A 13,656-nucleotide genomic window follows, 5' to 3' on the forward strand; every position below is an offset into this window, starting at 1 on the left:
AATCCCCATGGGAGCTGGAGGGTGTGTGTAGTGCCTTGCTATTGTTTGTTTCATGAACCCACAGGAGAGCTGCCTCAATCCCCTTTTTGTCCCCAAAGTATTCATTTCCTCTTGCAAGCCTGAGTCTAGTGTCATGTTGTGCCCCGGAGTGACAGGTGAGAGACCTTTTCTGCAGAGGTGATGCCCTGTCTCAAGCCAGAATTACAGGTTACACAGTCTGCTTGAACCTACTCTCTCCTCGTATGAAACGGCTGTGTGTGCGGTGTCCCAGAATTCCCATGCCCCTCACATTCAGACACAGCCCAAGGCTCTGTGGATGTTGGGGGTCGCTGATGTCTTCACCCACAGGAAGAAACCTGAGGCCCAGAGACCTCAGGCAACATCCTCAGTCATGTAGCTTACAAACAAAGATGGTTCCGGAAGCAGTCTGTCCCTCCAGTTACAGTTCTAATCCCCTGGTCAACCTTATTCTCATTCATGCACCTGTATCTCACAATGTGGAAAGTCTCAGGTCCCCTAGCAGGAGCAAAAGAGGTATGCATGGATACAGAAGAAGGAGAGTTCAAACCAAAGAGGCCCAGGGTGCTAGCTTTGGCTCAGTTCTCCTGGTATACACACACCAACCTGCTTTCCAGGCTCACTGGGTACTAGCCTTCTCAATCCTCATGTAATAAAACCAGCATGCAGTTAGCCTCTTCCACCCTGGAGTCCAACCAGGACTGAGTCTGCGCTTGGTCGATACTGAACGTAGCTTGGTTTGTGTTCTGCGAATGGTTTCAACACACCATTGCCCTAGCGTGATTGCATCCTTATAAACCACAAGGGTAAATGTGGTAAATTGGCCCATTTTCCAGATGAGGAAATGAAGACTCATTTCCCTGGCATGAACCTGAAGGTAGCCATGCTTTGTTCTGTGAGCTCCACCTTGGATGTTGTTGACACCCATGTCTTACTTCTCCAGTGAGCTCTGGGCTCCGTGAGGACAGAGCTGTTGTGTCTGGCTCCTTTTTGGCAGCACTGACTTTTGTCCCCTCTCTTCTCTCTGCTTTCCCTCTACCTGACACCAGGTACTGGGCTTCAGAATTAAATGTGATAATGTTTCCCACCTGCTCCAAACCTCTGCTCTTGGTCACCTAGATTCCCTAAGTTGGCTTTCAAGACCTTCCAAATTCTGATCCCTAACTAACTTTCCCTCCTCCTCTTCCATGATCTGGGAGAAGGTCTTTTAAACTGGATCCCACACACCCTCTCCCTGGCAGGTCCTTGCAGACAATGCTTCTTGGTAACATGTACATTTGGACGCTCAGTCATCATCATCCCATCAGATCAGAATTAACCATTTTCTCCTCTTTGGTTCTTCTTGTGCAACTCACCGTGTGGGTGAATGGTTTTGGTGACAAGCCTCAGTTCTTTCTGCAGGAGCAAGAACGCCCTTTTCTGGCTTACTCTTCCCCTGTGTGCACATTCAGCACGGTATCTGGGACACCCTAAGTACCCAGTACCCAGTAGTTGAGTATGTCTTGGCCCAGCTTGTGTTGCTGTAACGGGATTCCTGAGACTGAGCAATTTATGAAGAAGACAGGTTTCTTTAGCTACCTGTTCTGGAAGCTAGGAAGTCCGGGAACATGGTGCTGACCTCTTGGCAATTGGAAAGGGGCTTTTCACTGTATCACAGGGAGGTTAAGGCTGTCATGTGGTGAGATACAGCAAGCTGAAGAAAGGTGTCTTTTTTTGTGGTAAAACTACTTTCCAGATACCTCATTTACCTATGAATCCATTTATGATGACAGAGTCCTCATGAACCAATCATCTCCCACAGGTCCTGCCTCTTGATGCTGCCGCCGCCATGGAGACCAAGTCCCCACACAGGAAATTTGGAGGTTCCCACAACTGAAAGCACTTGGCGGTCAATGATAAGAACACTGAGTAACCGCTGTGGCTAAATACCTGACAGAAACAGCCTACCGAGGCAAAGATGGCCTTTGGCTCCCAGTTCAGAATGCTCTGTCCATGGTTGCTTGGGCAGCCATGATGGCAGCGTGAATGTGTTCCTATCTCATGGTGGACAGGAAACACTAAATAGAGCCAGGAAATCATGACCTGGTGGAATCCTTAAAGACTTGCCTCCAGAGTCCAAGTTCAGAGGCAGCTTCCTGAAGTTTCCACAACTTCCCCAAATTGCCCCACCAGCTGGCAACCACATGTCCTGTGAGATGCTTCATGTTCAAATCGTGACAGCTGGAGTTTATCGATCCTCAGTGTACATGCCAGTGCCGGATTAAAACCCGGCTAGCCACACTGAATCTTCAGGACCATTCTGCGAAGCAGGTGCTATTATTAATCCTGACTTCTGGGTAAGGATTTTGAGGCTCTTGGGGGAATTAAATAGCTTGCCTAAAATCCCACAGCTGTTAAGTTGTGGAGTCAGGGTTAACCCTGCCAACTGCACTCCTCAGCCACTCACTGACTTCAGACAGTGAGATCACGCGGTGTAGCTACAAAGTGATATTTATTGTGCTATGATTTTGCCTGCTGAGTCTCATAAAAACAGTTAAAAGATGAAACATCTGCCCTTAGGAGTAACCCAAAATATAAGTGAGACAAGTCAACCACGAGTGCTTTGCTCCATTCAGGGAAACAATCATTCTGTTTGCCCCCAGTGACAGACACACCACTGGACTCGAATGAAAAGCACATGGAGTTTTCAGTTACTGAACTATCTTTATAATATACATGAGAAAGACCATGCTAGCGGTGTTTAAATCAAACACATGCATGAACTTAGCATTGCATCATGTGACCCCAGGCCATCGAGATGGCTCAGTAGTAAAGGCCCTTGCTGCTAGGACTGATGACCTGAGTTCAGTCCCTGGGACCCTCATGGGGAAAATGAAGGACCTGGCTCCTGCAGTTGTCCTTTTACATATCTGCTATAGAGTGTGTGCCCCCAAGTTAATAAACATAGCAGGAAAGATTAATGAGTCATACAAGCTTTTACATCTTCCTCTACCTGCAAGTAAGTATCAGAATGACCATAGCAGCCCAGTGGTTTCATCCTATAGCTCTTGGCCCTTCCCATTCACTATTGCATAGATCTGCAAACTGTCCTGCTTGGTTGGAGTTTGTTAAGGGATTTCTTTTTCATCTTCCTGGTTACTTGATAGGCAGCATCCAAGGTTTTGTAGCTCCAGTGCGGCATGTGTCCTGGGGAACACTTTCCATTTTAAGTCTCTAGCTCAGGTGCCCTTGACTCTGGCTATGGGGATAAAATGGGGACAGCTGAAACAGCCCTGTCATGGCCCCTGAGGACAGGACTGCAGACCACAGAGGTAAACACACTGGCCAGATATGGACAAATGGCGGCAGTGGTCGAGGCTGGGATGGGCACTGGAGGTTCCCATGACTTCACTAACCTCTAGGGCATTGTTCTTCCCCACGTCACGTGGACGATTTGATGACATTTGCACGGTCAGGCACACCACTGGATGTAGGAGCTGCCTTAGAGCAGGAAGAGTCGGAGCATGGCTAGGAGAGCCAAGTCACAGCTAAAGAGGACGAGGAAATATCCTTCTCTGTGTCTCTACACGCACAGGCACATTCACTCACGCACCCATGGACTCGTGCATACACACACCTGCATGCACATACACCCACCCACATACGTGTGCTCACACTTACACACACACACACACACACACACACACACACACACACACACACACTGTCTTTGCAGAGGCAAAATAGCAAATGGCAGGATTTTCAAGTTGGAAAGAATCCCGACAATCTGGCTTTGAATGAAAACACAGATCTGGGCAGAAGCTGCCATTCATTAGTGATCTTGCCTAGCAGTTGTGAGGTCCTGGGTTCAAGTCCTGCCACTGAAGAATAAATGAATACACACTGAAGAATAAATGAAGTGAAAACACAAGGCATCTCCCCCGATAGTTTCTTTTCCCCCCCTCACACTGTAGTCCACACATACATTTTTAGTCTTTCTCTGTATGCAGTATTGCTCTCTTCATTGTACCCAGTTTTATGAAGCCACAGCCATGTCCCCAGGTTCGGACCTACATGTTGCCTAGCCTTGGGAGGTGCTCAATTGGCAGCAGCTAGGAAAATGAACAGCTTCTCGCAGATAATTTAAAAGGTAGAATTATCTAGTTCAGCTGTCCCCAACATGTGGGTCTTGACCTGTTTGCAAACCTCTATCTCCAAAAATATTTGCATTAATGACTCATAACAGCAGCAAAATTACAGTTACGAGGTAGTAATGAAAATAATTTCATGGTCGGGGGTCACCACAATGTGAGGAACAGTATTAAAGGGTCTAGGCATTAGGAAGGGTGAGAAACATTACAGCAGTTTTTAATCGTTGTTCTGCTGTTCAGTTGCTTACGATATCAGGAAACTAACCCCTCTACTGTTAAATCTTTATCTTCGAAACAGAGGGAAGGAAGTATCCACCCTGACTGCTATTAAGACACAACTCTAAACTCCCGAGCAAAGTTGGTGAAGAAGCTTGAAGAATACAGTTTTCTTTGTAGTGATCACATATGTCCAAATAAATACTTACATCTTATTGTAATCTGTCATGAACTCCACACAATGGCTTTCTCACACTGGCTAGGGGGAATTGTTTCAACTTGAGGTATGGCTGTGCCTCTGACACTCTAGGGCACATCAAGAATGCTGGCTCAAGAGGGACAATGTAATTGGTGGCATGTCACACTTGCCTAGAGTGTCTGAGGGCCTGAGTTCTGTCCTCTTTTTAACCACCAAGAGAGGATTTTATTTATTTAATTATGATACTAAGGATTGAAGCCAGGGTCTCACACCCACACAGAACATGCAGATATACATACATACATACATACATACATACATACATACATACATAGTCTCTTTAAGGTACCCAGATTGGCATTAAATTCACTCTGTAGCTCAGGCAGGCCTTAACTTGTGATCCTCCTGCTTCAACCTCCCAAATGGCTTGGACTACATGTTTGTACCATCAGGCCCAGCTCAGAGAAGAACTTATGATCTCTTCCTATATGTAATTTACTGTGAATCCTGTGTTCATATCCTGGACACAGCTACAGTGACCGACAAAGCCCAGAGCGTGTGAGATAGGTGAATGTCCCTTCACCTCTTCTGAAGCGTCTTAGTCCCTCTGACCCAACTAGTATTTCTGTCAAAAGAGTTTAGACTGCTTGGGAAAAAACCTGGAACATGAATTAAGATGTCACCCCTTGGTCAGGTGATTGGTGGTGCACGCCTTTGTTCCCAGCACTCGAGTGGCAGAGGCAGGAGGGTCTCTGAGTTCAAGGCCATCCTGGTCTACAGAGTGAGTTCCAAGACAGCCAAAGCTGTCACCCTTCGTTTAACCTAAGAGGTCTTTTCTAAAAGTGACTGCCTTCTGCAGAATGGGGACACTTAGTCTGTATATGCCACAGCCAAAGTCTGGATTCCCACAGACTTCGGGGCTGTGAATGTGCAGAAGGAAAGAACTGAAAGACCCGAAGTCTGCAGTGTGACAACACAAGCTCAGTGGCTTCCCTCTCCTCCTGTGACTCCTCAGTGGCTTCCTCTCCAGAGTCCTGGGGTGGGTGTTTGGTGGAGGAGAATGTGGGATTCCAGGTAGAGTCTCCGGCAGGCCAGGTTGGCCTTGAACTCACTATGTACTCCTTGAACTCCTGATCTCCCAATGTTAACTTCCAAGTGCTGAGAGTGCATTGGGTCTATTGATTATAATGACTTTTGTCTGGTTGTTTGAATATGTATGTGCTTCTTACTACTTTCGTGTATATGCAGGTGCAGCCCAGCAGCCTGGCCAGAGGATGGAAAAGGGACCAAAGAGACAGAGTGTGATGGCGTGAATTTGTTTTGCTTTTAATAATATATGTCCTCCTTTATTCTTAATATTGAGTGCATGTGTGTCTCTGTGGGGGGGGGTGTGCACTTGAGTAAGGTGCACAAGGTGAATTTCCTTGGCGCTAGAATTATAGGAGGTTATGAGCCACCCAATGTGGGTCTTCTACAAGAACAGTACTTGCACTTAACCACTAAGCCATCTCTTCAGCCTCCATGAAACTTTTCAGGCAACTAGAACTGGGATGATAACTAAATCATTTCTCCCTCCCTTTTCATCCTGCAGCCCCTCCCATCTACCATCTTTGTTCTCTCCAATTTATGGTCTCTCTCTCTCTCTCTCCCTCTCTCTCTCTTCTCATGTGTGTGTGCTCTCCTAAATATATATATAAAAATACAACCTCCTAAGTCTATATGATGTCACTTGTGTGTATATGTGTTCAGACTGGCCATTTGGTACTGGGTACCAGTGGTGTACTCTTCCTCGGGGAACACTATCTCCCCCTGCTCTCAGCATCCCTTAGCTACCTGTAGTTATTTGTCTACAGTTGAGACCACATGAGCATTCTCCCTTCCAAGTTAGCAAGTCCACTGGTCTCATCCTTGTTCAAGTCAAGCCCTGTTGCTGCAATGTCATGGATGTAGTTACTCTGACATTATTAGAAGACACAATCTCGTAGCAAACTTCCTTTTCCTCTAGCTCTTAAAAAATCCGCCTGATCCCTTTTCCAAAATGATCTCTGAGCCTTGGAGGCAGGAGTTGTCTTACAGCTTTATTAGTTGCAACTGAGCTCCATTTTGACCAGTTGTGTTTTCTCTATTAGTCTCTGTTTGACGCAAAGAGAAATTTCTTTGATGAGAGGTAAGGACTACCCTTATCTACAGGAATAAGAACAAATGTTTAGAATGTGGCTAGGAAAGTAGCTGTTGTAGGTTCTCCTGTAAGATCCTCACTAAGCCTTAGTAATTGACTAAGCTTTCAAAACCTGGCATGATTTCCCTCTGGTTGAGAGGGTCTTAAACACAAGTAGACAGCCCTTGGTTACTGCCAAGGCATGAGTGCTACTTCTGAACCTGGAGGGTTATTGTGCCTTGCTGGGCATTGTTACTTTTCATAGGCACCTCAGCTGGGCGGAACTACCAGTTGCTTCCTTCCTCAGGAAGCTTACATGGAAGCTTCCAGAACCTTGAGAGCTAGTCCTCAGGGAGGAGGCTTTCAGCTCAGGTCCAATGGGTCTTGTGTTCAGAGTGCAGAGTGTCTTCAGCAATAGAGATTTACTTTCCATCTCAGGAGGCAACCAAGGGCAAATATTTGGGGGAGGCTCTTGGACAACCGTAACCCCAATTTATTTTATATTTTATTTATTCATTTATTGAAACAAGCAATATTTTTAATTCTAGCACTTGGGAGACAGAGGCAGGTGGATTTCTATAGATTTGAGGCCAGCCTGGTCTGCATTGCAAGATCTAGGCCAACCAGGGCTACATAATGAGACCCTGTCTCGAAAAAAGAAAAGAAAGAAAGATAGATAAATAGATGATAAACAGACAGATAGATTGATAGACAGATAGAAAAAAAAGAAAAGGCAAACTTCCCCACACATAGCCTTAAGTTTGTTTTTGATGTTTTTCATTGTTGTTGTTGTTTTTTATTTTGTTTTATTTTATTTTTGAGACAGGGTTTCTCTGCGTAGCCCTAGCTGTTGTCCTAGAACTCGCTCTTGTAGACCAGGCTGGCCTCAAACTCACAGAGACTCACGTGCCTCTGCCTCCCAAGTGCTGGGATTAAAGGCATGCACCATCGCCACCCCGCCAGCCTTAATTTTTAAAGAAGAATGAATTGCTCTTCTCTACTTGGTGTCCCTGGAAACTCACCAGAAACAGAGTCATTGTGAAGCAGCTCACGTCTTCTCCATAAAAATAATGCCGCCGTTGAGGTTGCCTTCTGTAGGAGAACTTGGCATGAGAAGCCGGAGCATGACAGGGGATGGCACAGGAGCAAAGGACTATAAACCTTTGTCGTCACTTAAAGCAATAAATGTGTGCTCTTATGCTTTTTACAAATTCACAGAAATGTAGAGCTGATACTGATTACACAGAAGGACATAAAGTGAACATGCTGCACATAAAAAATTATGCCATGTTATAAATTTGCCTGACGACTGATGCATCATTTATAATAAGCATTAGTTACTAATGCTCTCTGCCATTGTAGAATTTAGAATTTTTTTAAAGAATACTTTGAATATATTTGAAGATAGTAGTCTTAGGGATACTTGTGGGGTCCCCAGATAGATGGCTAATGAGGGGATGCCTTCCCACCATGCTCTACTCCAATCCATACAAAAAACAAACAAACAAACAAACAAACAAAAACACCATTTTTTTGAGACAGAAGTTTCTCTGTGTAGCCCTGGCTGTCCTCAATCTGTAGACCAAGCTGTCTTTCTCACCATGATGGATGGTGCCCTGGAACTGTGAACACAAACCAACCCTTCTTTCATAGAGTTGCTTTTGCCAGGATATTTTGACACAGCCATAGGTCAGTAACCAACATGCATGGAAGTGAAGGACCTGTTTGAGCTCACGGCTTCAGAGGGCTTCAGCTCATAGTGATTGAGAAGGAGTGACAATGGAAATCTGTGCTGGGGACACCTTCCATGGTGTGCACCAGGATCAGCCGTAGTACCAGAACCATGACCCAGTTATCACATTTAAAGATTTGTCTCTGGTAAACAGCCAGGTCCTACATCTTAAAAGCTCCATAGGCTTCCAAACATTCTGCGGGCCATGTTCTCCTGGTGTCCTTGACCCCTCTGGCTTCTAAAAATCCTCTCTCTCTTCCCCAGTTTCCCAAACTCTGCAAAATGTTGAGCTGTGGCTTTCAGCATTTGCTCCCATCACTTGCTGGCTGAGGCTTCTCTGATGATTGGGCTAGGCACTAATCTATGAGGATAGCAGAAGATCATTGCCCTCCCTCCCTCCCTCCCTCCCTCCCTCTCTTCCTCCCTTCCTTCCTTCTTCCTTTTTTTTTTTTTTTTTTTTTTTTTTTTTTTTTTTAACAGTCATGTTTGGTTCTATCCTAGGTCTCTGGGCTATCCAGTCTCTGGGTCCTGGCCATGCAGGCAGTGTTGGCCATTTGCCATCCCCTTTCAGCTGAAGCTGGGAGGGGATTTATGTGGATTGGATAGGAGCGGACAGCTGGTCTGTCTTTTACTGCACCTGTGCGGGAGGGATATCTGGCAGCTGAGCCAGGCTGACCTCCCTGGGTTACATGCACTGTGTGAAGAAGGAAGACTTGGGACACGCTCACAACTGAAGTGGGGCAAACGTTACTGTCCCAAGGGGTCCATGGCAAAGGAAGCCAGGCAGGGGAATGCCCTAGCTATTAGCCAGCATCAGGCAGTGACCAAGTCTTTCAGAGAGCAGTGACCTCAAGGGCACTTTCAAAGAGCTAGTGTTATTGAGTGCTCCTTCCATGACAAGCACTGTGACATGTGTCGGTGGGTCCTATAAATCGGGTCACATAATTCCCCTAGCAGTAATGATGGGGGTAATGACACCAGCACCTACAGAAGCAGCCCACCCACTGCACAGCCTAACTGGACTAATGAGTAGCCCTGGGGGATTCAAGTAGAGTGAGAACAAGCTTCTTGCGTGCCTTGCCTCTCATCACCAAATTTACAGGGTCTAACTCAGTGCCTGGGGCAAAGCAGGCATTCAGCAAAGGTCTGGGATGAGTGACAATAGCAACCACATGCTAGATGATTGTAAGTTGTGTCATAAGAGCACACACACACACACACACACACACACACACGCACACACACGCATGCGGAGTGGTTCAAACCCCTTTGACCTCTCAGAGAAAGATGAGAACAAATACTACTGCTTCTGTTGCCATGGTATTGAAGATCATTGTGGCAGCTAGTATCCTCATTTTGCAGAGATGACTGACTGGGAACTTAGAAAGTGTCAGCTTCCTTGGGGGTCACTCAAGGCTCAGGTTACAGTTGAGGCCCTCACACTGCAAAATGGAAACAAAACAAAAAGCAAGTGTGGTTCCAGAGCTCAGAATCCAGCTCAGGGCTTCTGGCTCCAAATCCCAGATCTCCCCAGGGCAGGCTTGTGGCTGTGAGTACACTGAATCCACAACCAAATCCCCTATTCTAACAGGGATGCTCAGGCCTCACTTCCAACCTGAGTGCAGCCCCTCTGCCACCTCTTCTTGTCCCCCTCGCCCCGAGGAGAACCCCCTGCCTGTTAGAGAGAGGGAATCCAAAGCCAGCATCCCTCAGCTTGACTTCCCTGCAGTCTCTTCTGCAAAGCAGATCAGAAACACTTGGGGAAAAGCTTTGGGATGGGAATCCATCCTGGAACATACATTCTGTTGTATGTGACAATATGATAGCAGGACCAGGGAGTTAGTTGCTTATGTGCAACACAGTCCTGTTGTATGTCATTAAGGAGAGGGACACATTCTTTTTTTTTTTTAATTTATATGTATGAGTGTTTTGCCTGCATGTATGTATGTCCACCACCTGCATGCCTAGTACCCATACTGGTCAGAAGAAGAGGTCTGATCCCTTTGAATTGGAGTTACAGATAGTTGTGAGCCATCATATGTGTGTTGGGAATTAAACTTCAGTCCTCTGTAAGAACAACACATGCTCATAACAGCGAAGCCATCTCTCCAATAATGAGGATGACTTTGAACGTCTGCTTCTCCCACCTCTACCTCCCAGGTGCGGAGGCTGCAGGAATATGACACCATGCACTGTGTTCCTTTTATGAAGTGCTGGGAATCAAACCCAGGGCTCTGTGCATGCTAAGCAAGTGTTCTGCTAACTGAGCCTCATTCCTAGCCTCTCTAGGGACCCATCCTAAGAAATGCATTATATTTTCTTTGTTTTTACTTATGTATATGTCTGTGTGAATGTATGTCACATGGGTTCAGGCATCCATGGGGACCAGAAGAGGACACTGATGCCCTGGACCTGGAGTTACGGGCAGTAGTGAGCTATCTGATGGTGTAGGTGCTGGAATTCTGACAAGTTCTCTCGAACCTGAGCCATCTTTCCATCCCAGAAATGCTCTTTTTAAAAGAACATTCTTTCTTTCTTTTTTCCCCAGACAGGTTCTCACTAAATAGCTTTGGCTGAATTAGAATTTGTTATATAATTAAAACTCACAGAGATCTGCCTGTCTCTGCCTCACAAGAGCTGGGGTTAAAGGTGTGTTCCGCTACTTCTGGGTCCAGAAATATAATTTAAACACTATTTTGTTGTCCTTCAAACATCCATCATAGAGATGCCTTAAAGAAGCCTAGGAGGTGTTCATTGTCCTTCATCGTGAACTTTAAGTGTGTGTATAGTATATATGTGTATGTGTGTGTGTGTGTATAGTATATGTGTGTGTGTGTGAGTGTGTGTGTGAGTGTGTGTGTGCGTGTGTGTGTATAGTATATGCGTGTGTGTGTGTGTGAGTGTGTGTGAGTGTGTGTGTGAGTGTGTGTGTGAGTGTGTGTGTGAGTGTGTGTGTGTATAGTATATGCGTGTGTGAGTGTGTGTGTGTGCGTGTGTGTGTGTATAGTATATGCGTGTGTGAGTGTGTGTGTGTATAGTATATGTGTGTGTGAGTGTGTGTGTGTATAGTATATGTGTGAGTGTGTGTGTGTATAGTATATGTGTGTGTGAGTGTGTGTGTGTATAGTATATGTGTGTGTGTATAGTATATGTGTGTGTGTGTATAGTATATGTGTGTGTATGTGTATAGTATATGTGTGAGTGTGTGTGTATAGTATATGCGTGTGTGAGTGTGTGTGTGTATAGTATATGTGTGTGTATAGTATATGCGTGTGTGTGTGTGAGTGTGTGTGTGTATAGTATATGCGTGTGTGTGTGTGTGAGTGTGTGTGTGTGTGTGTGTGTTTGCGTGTGTGTTTCTGTGCTAGGTCCATCCTAGTGCCTGACATATGCTATGCAGATGCTCATCCTCTGAGCTACAGCCCCAACCCCTCTTGATATAATCAGGAGACAAACTAAGGGTGAGATTTACAAGTTGCTGCTTGTGTAACACAGCTGACTGCTTCACAGCACATTTCTTATAAGTAGAAGTACACTGTAAACTAACAAGAAAAAGTATGGCATAGACAACACACAAACCAGTAGCACAGGGCTGGAGAGATGGCCCAGTCGTTAAGAGCACACCGACTGCTTTTCCAGAGCATCTGGTCCAGATTCCAGCACCCACACAGCAGTTCACAACTGTCTGTAATTCCAAGGTCTGACACCCTCACACAGACACACATGCCAGCAAAAACACCAATGCACATAAAATAAAAATAAATTATAAACAAAAACCAAATCAGGAGCATAGCCATTTGCTGCCATGTCTCGTACATACTCTGGACTGCGCGTGGTTCTCTGGGGTGCTGTAGGTCCGTTCACACCTGTATCGCTGTTCACGTGGCACTAATTCCTGGTGCTGTGATGTTGCTCTGGCTGTGTTGCCATCACAAGGCAACTGGGCACGGTGCAAGCTGCCATTTTCCTTTGGCTGAAATGTCATGGTGTGTGCAAGCTTGCAGGACCGATACTTCTGTGTGTCCAAGTCTGCAAATCTTGATTGCCAACTCAACTGGATCCAAAGAGACTTTGAGATGTGTCTGTGAGGATGCCTGCAGAGAGGGTTAAATGGGGGAGATGGGGTGTGTCCTGGATGTAGTATCATCATCTCATTAGCTGGGGGAGCAGGTGGCATAAATCCTTGTCTAGTGTTATTTTTTTAAGGTGTTGCAGCAATAAAATGTCCTACAAATACAACCACTCTCTCTTCTTTTTATTTAGATTCTGCAGTGCAGGAGAACAAACTCAGGACCTCATGCATGCTTGGCAAGTGCATAAATACACACATGCACACTCACATATGAACACACATACATGTAAAAACATACACACACAAGCATACATAGAATAAAGATTAAAAGGAAGATAACTAGGAAAAAGTCACTTATTAGCCAAATGTATGGCCATAATTACACACAGAAGCTTGTGTTTATCCTTTTACCCTGGATTTACTGCTATTATGCACATAGTTCTGACAGATTGAGATGTCACAAACTTGGGCTGTTGAGATGACTCAGTAGGCAAAGGTGTTTGCTGACAAGGCCGAAGACCAGAGTTTAATTCCTGGGGTGCACATTTGTGAAAGAGAGTTTCAGTTAATCCCCACAAGTTGTCCGTTGACCTCCATGGTCAAACATGTAAACAAGCAAATGATTCTTTTTAAAGAAGTCATAGTAGTAGTAGTAGTAGCAGCATTGCTACTATGGACGGAGCCTTAACCATGAACTCAAAGAGATCTACCTTCCTCTGCCTCCTAAGTACTGGGATGAAAGGTGTGTGCCATCACACCCATCAGCCTCATAACTACTCATCTAAAATGAGCTGTAAAACAAAGCAGTGGGCAGCAGAGTGAATACTTAGCATGCACAACTCCTGGGTTCTATCTCCAGCACCGGAAAGAAGAGAAAGATAGGGCTGGAAATGTTGCTCAGCAGTTACAGATGTGTGCTACTCTTACAGAAGCACTTGAGTTTGGGCCCCAGCACCCACAGTGAATGGCTCACAACCACCTGTACCTCTGGCTCCAGGGTCCAATTCTCCTGACTAAAGCATGGTAAATAAGAATCTGGGAAACGATAGGCTGATGGATGTTTATTTGGGGAGAAATCACTTACACCAGAAACAGATAACCGCCCCAGGTTCCAGTTTCAAGGATGTCTCT

Source organism: Phodopus roborovskii, unplaced genomic scaffold (assembly GCF_943737965.1).
Source record: "Phodopus roborovskii unplaced genomic scaffold, PHOROB, whole genome shotgun sequence".
In the NCBI taxonomy this organism is placed as follows: domain Eukaryota; kingdom Metazoa; phylum Chordata; class Mammalia; order Rodentia; family Cricetidae; genus Phodopus; species Phodopus roborovskii.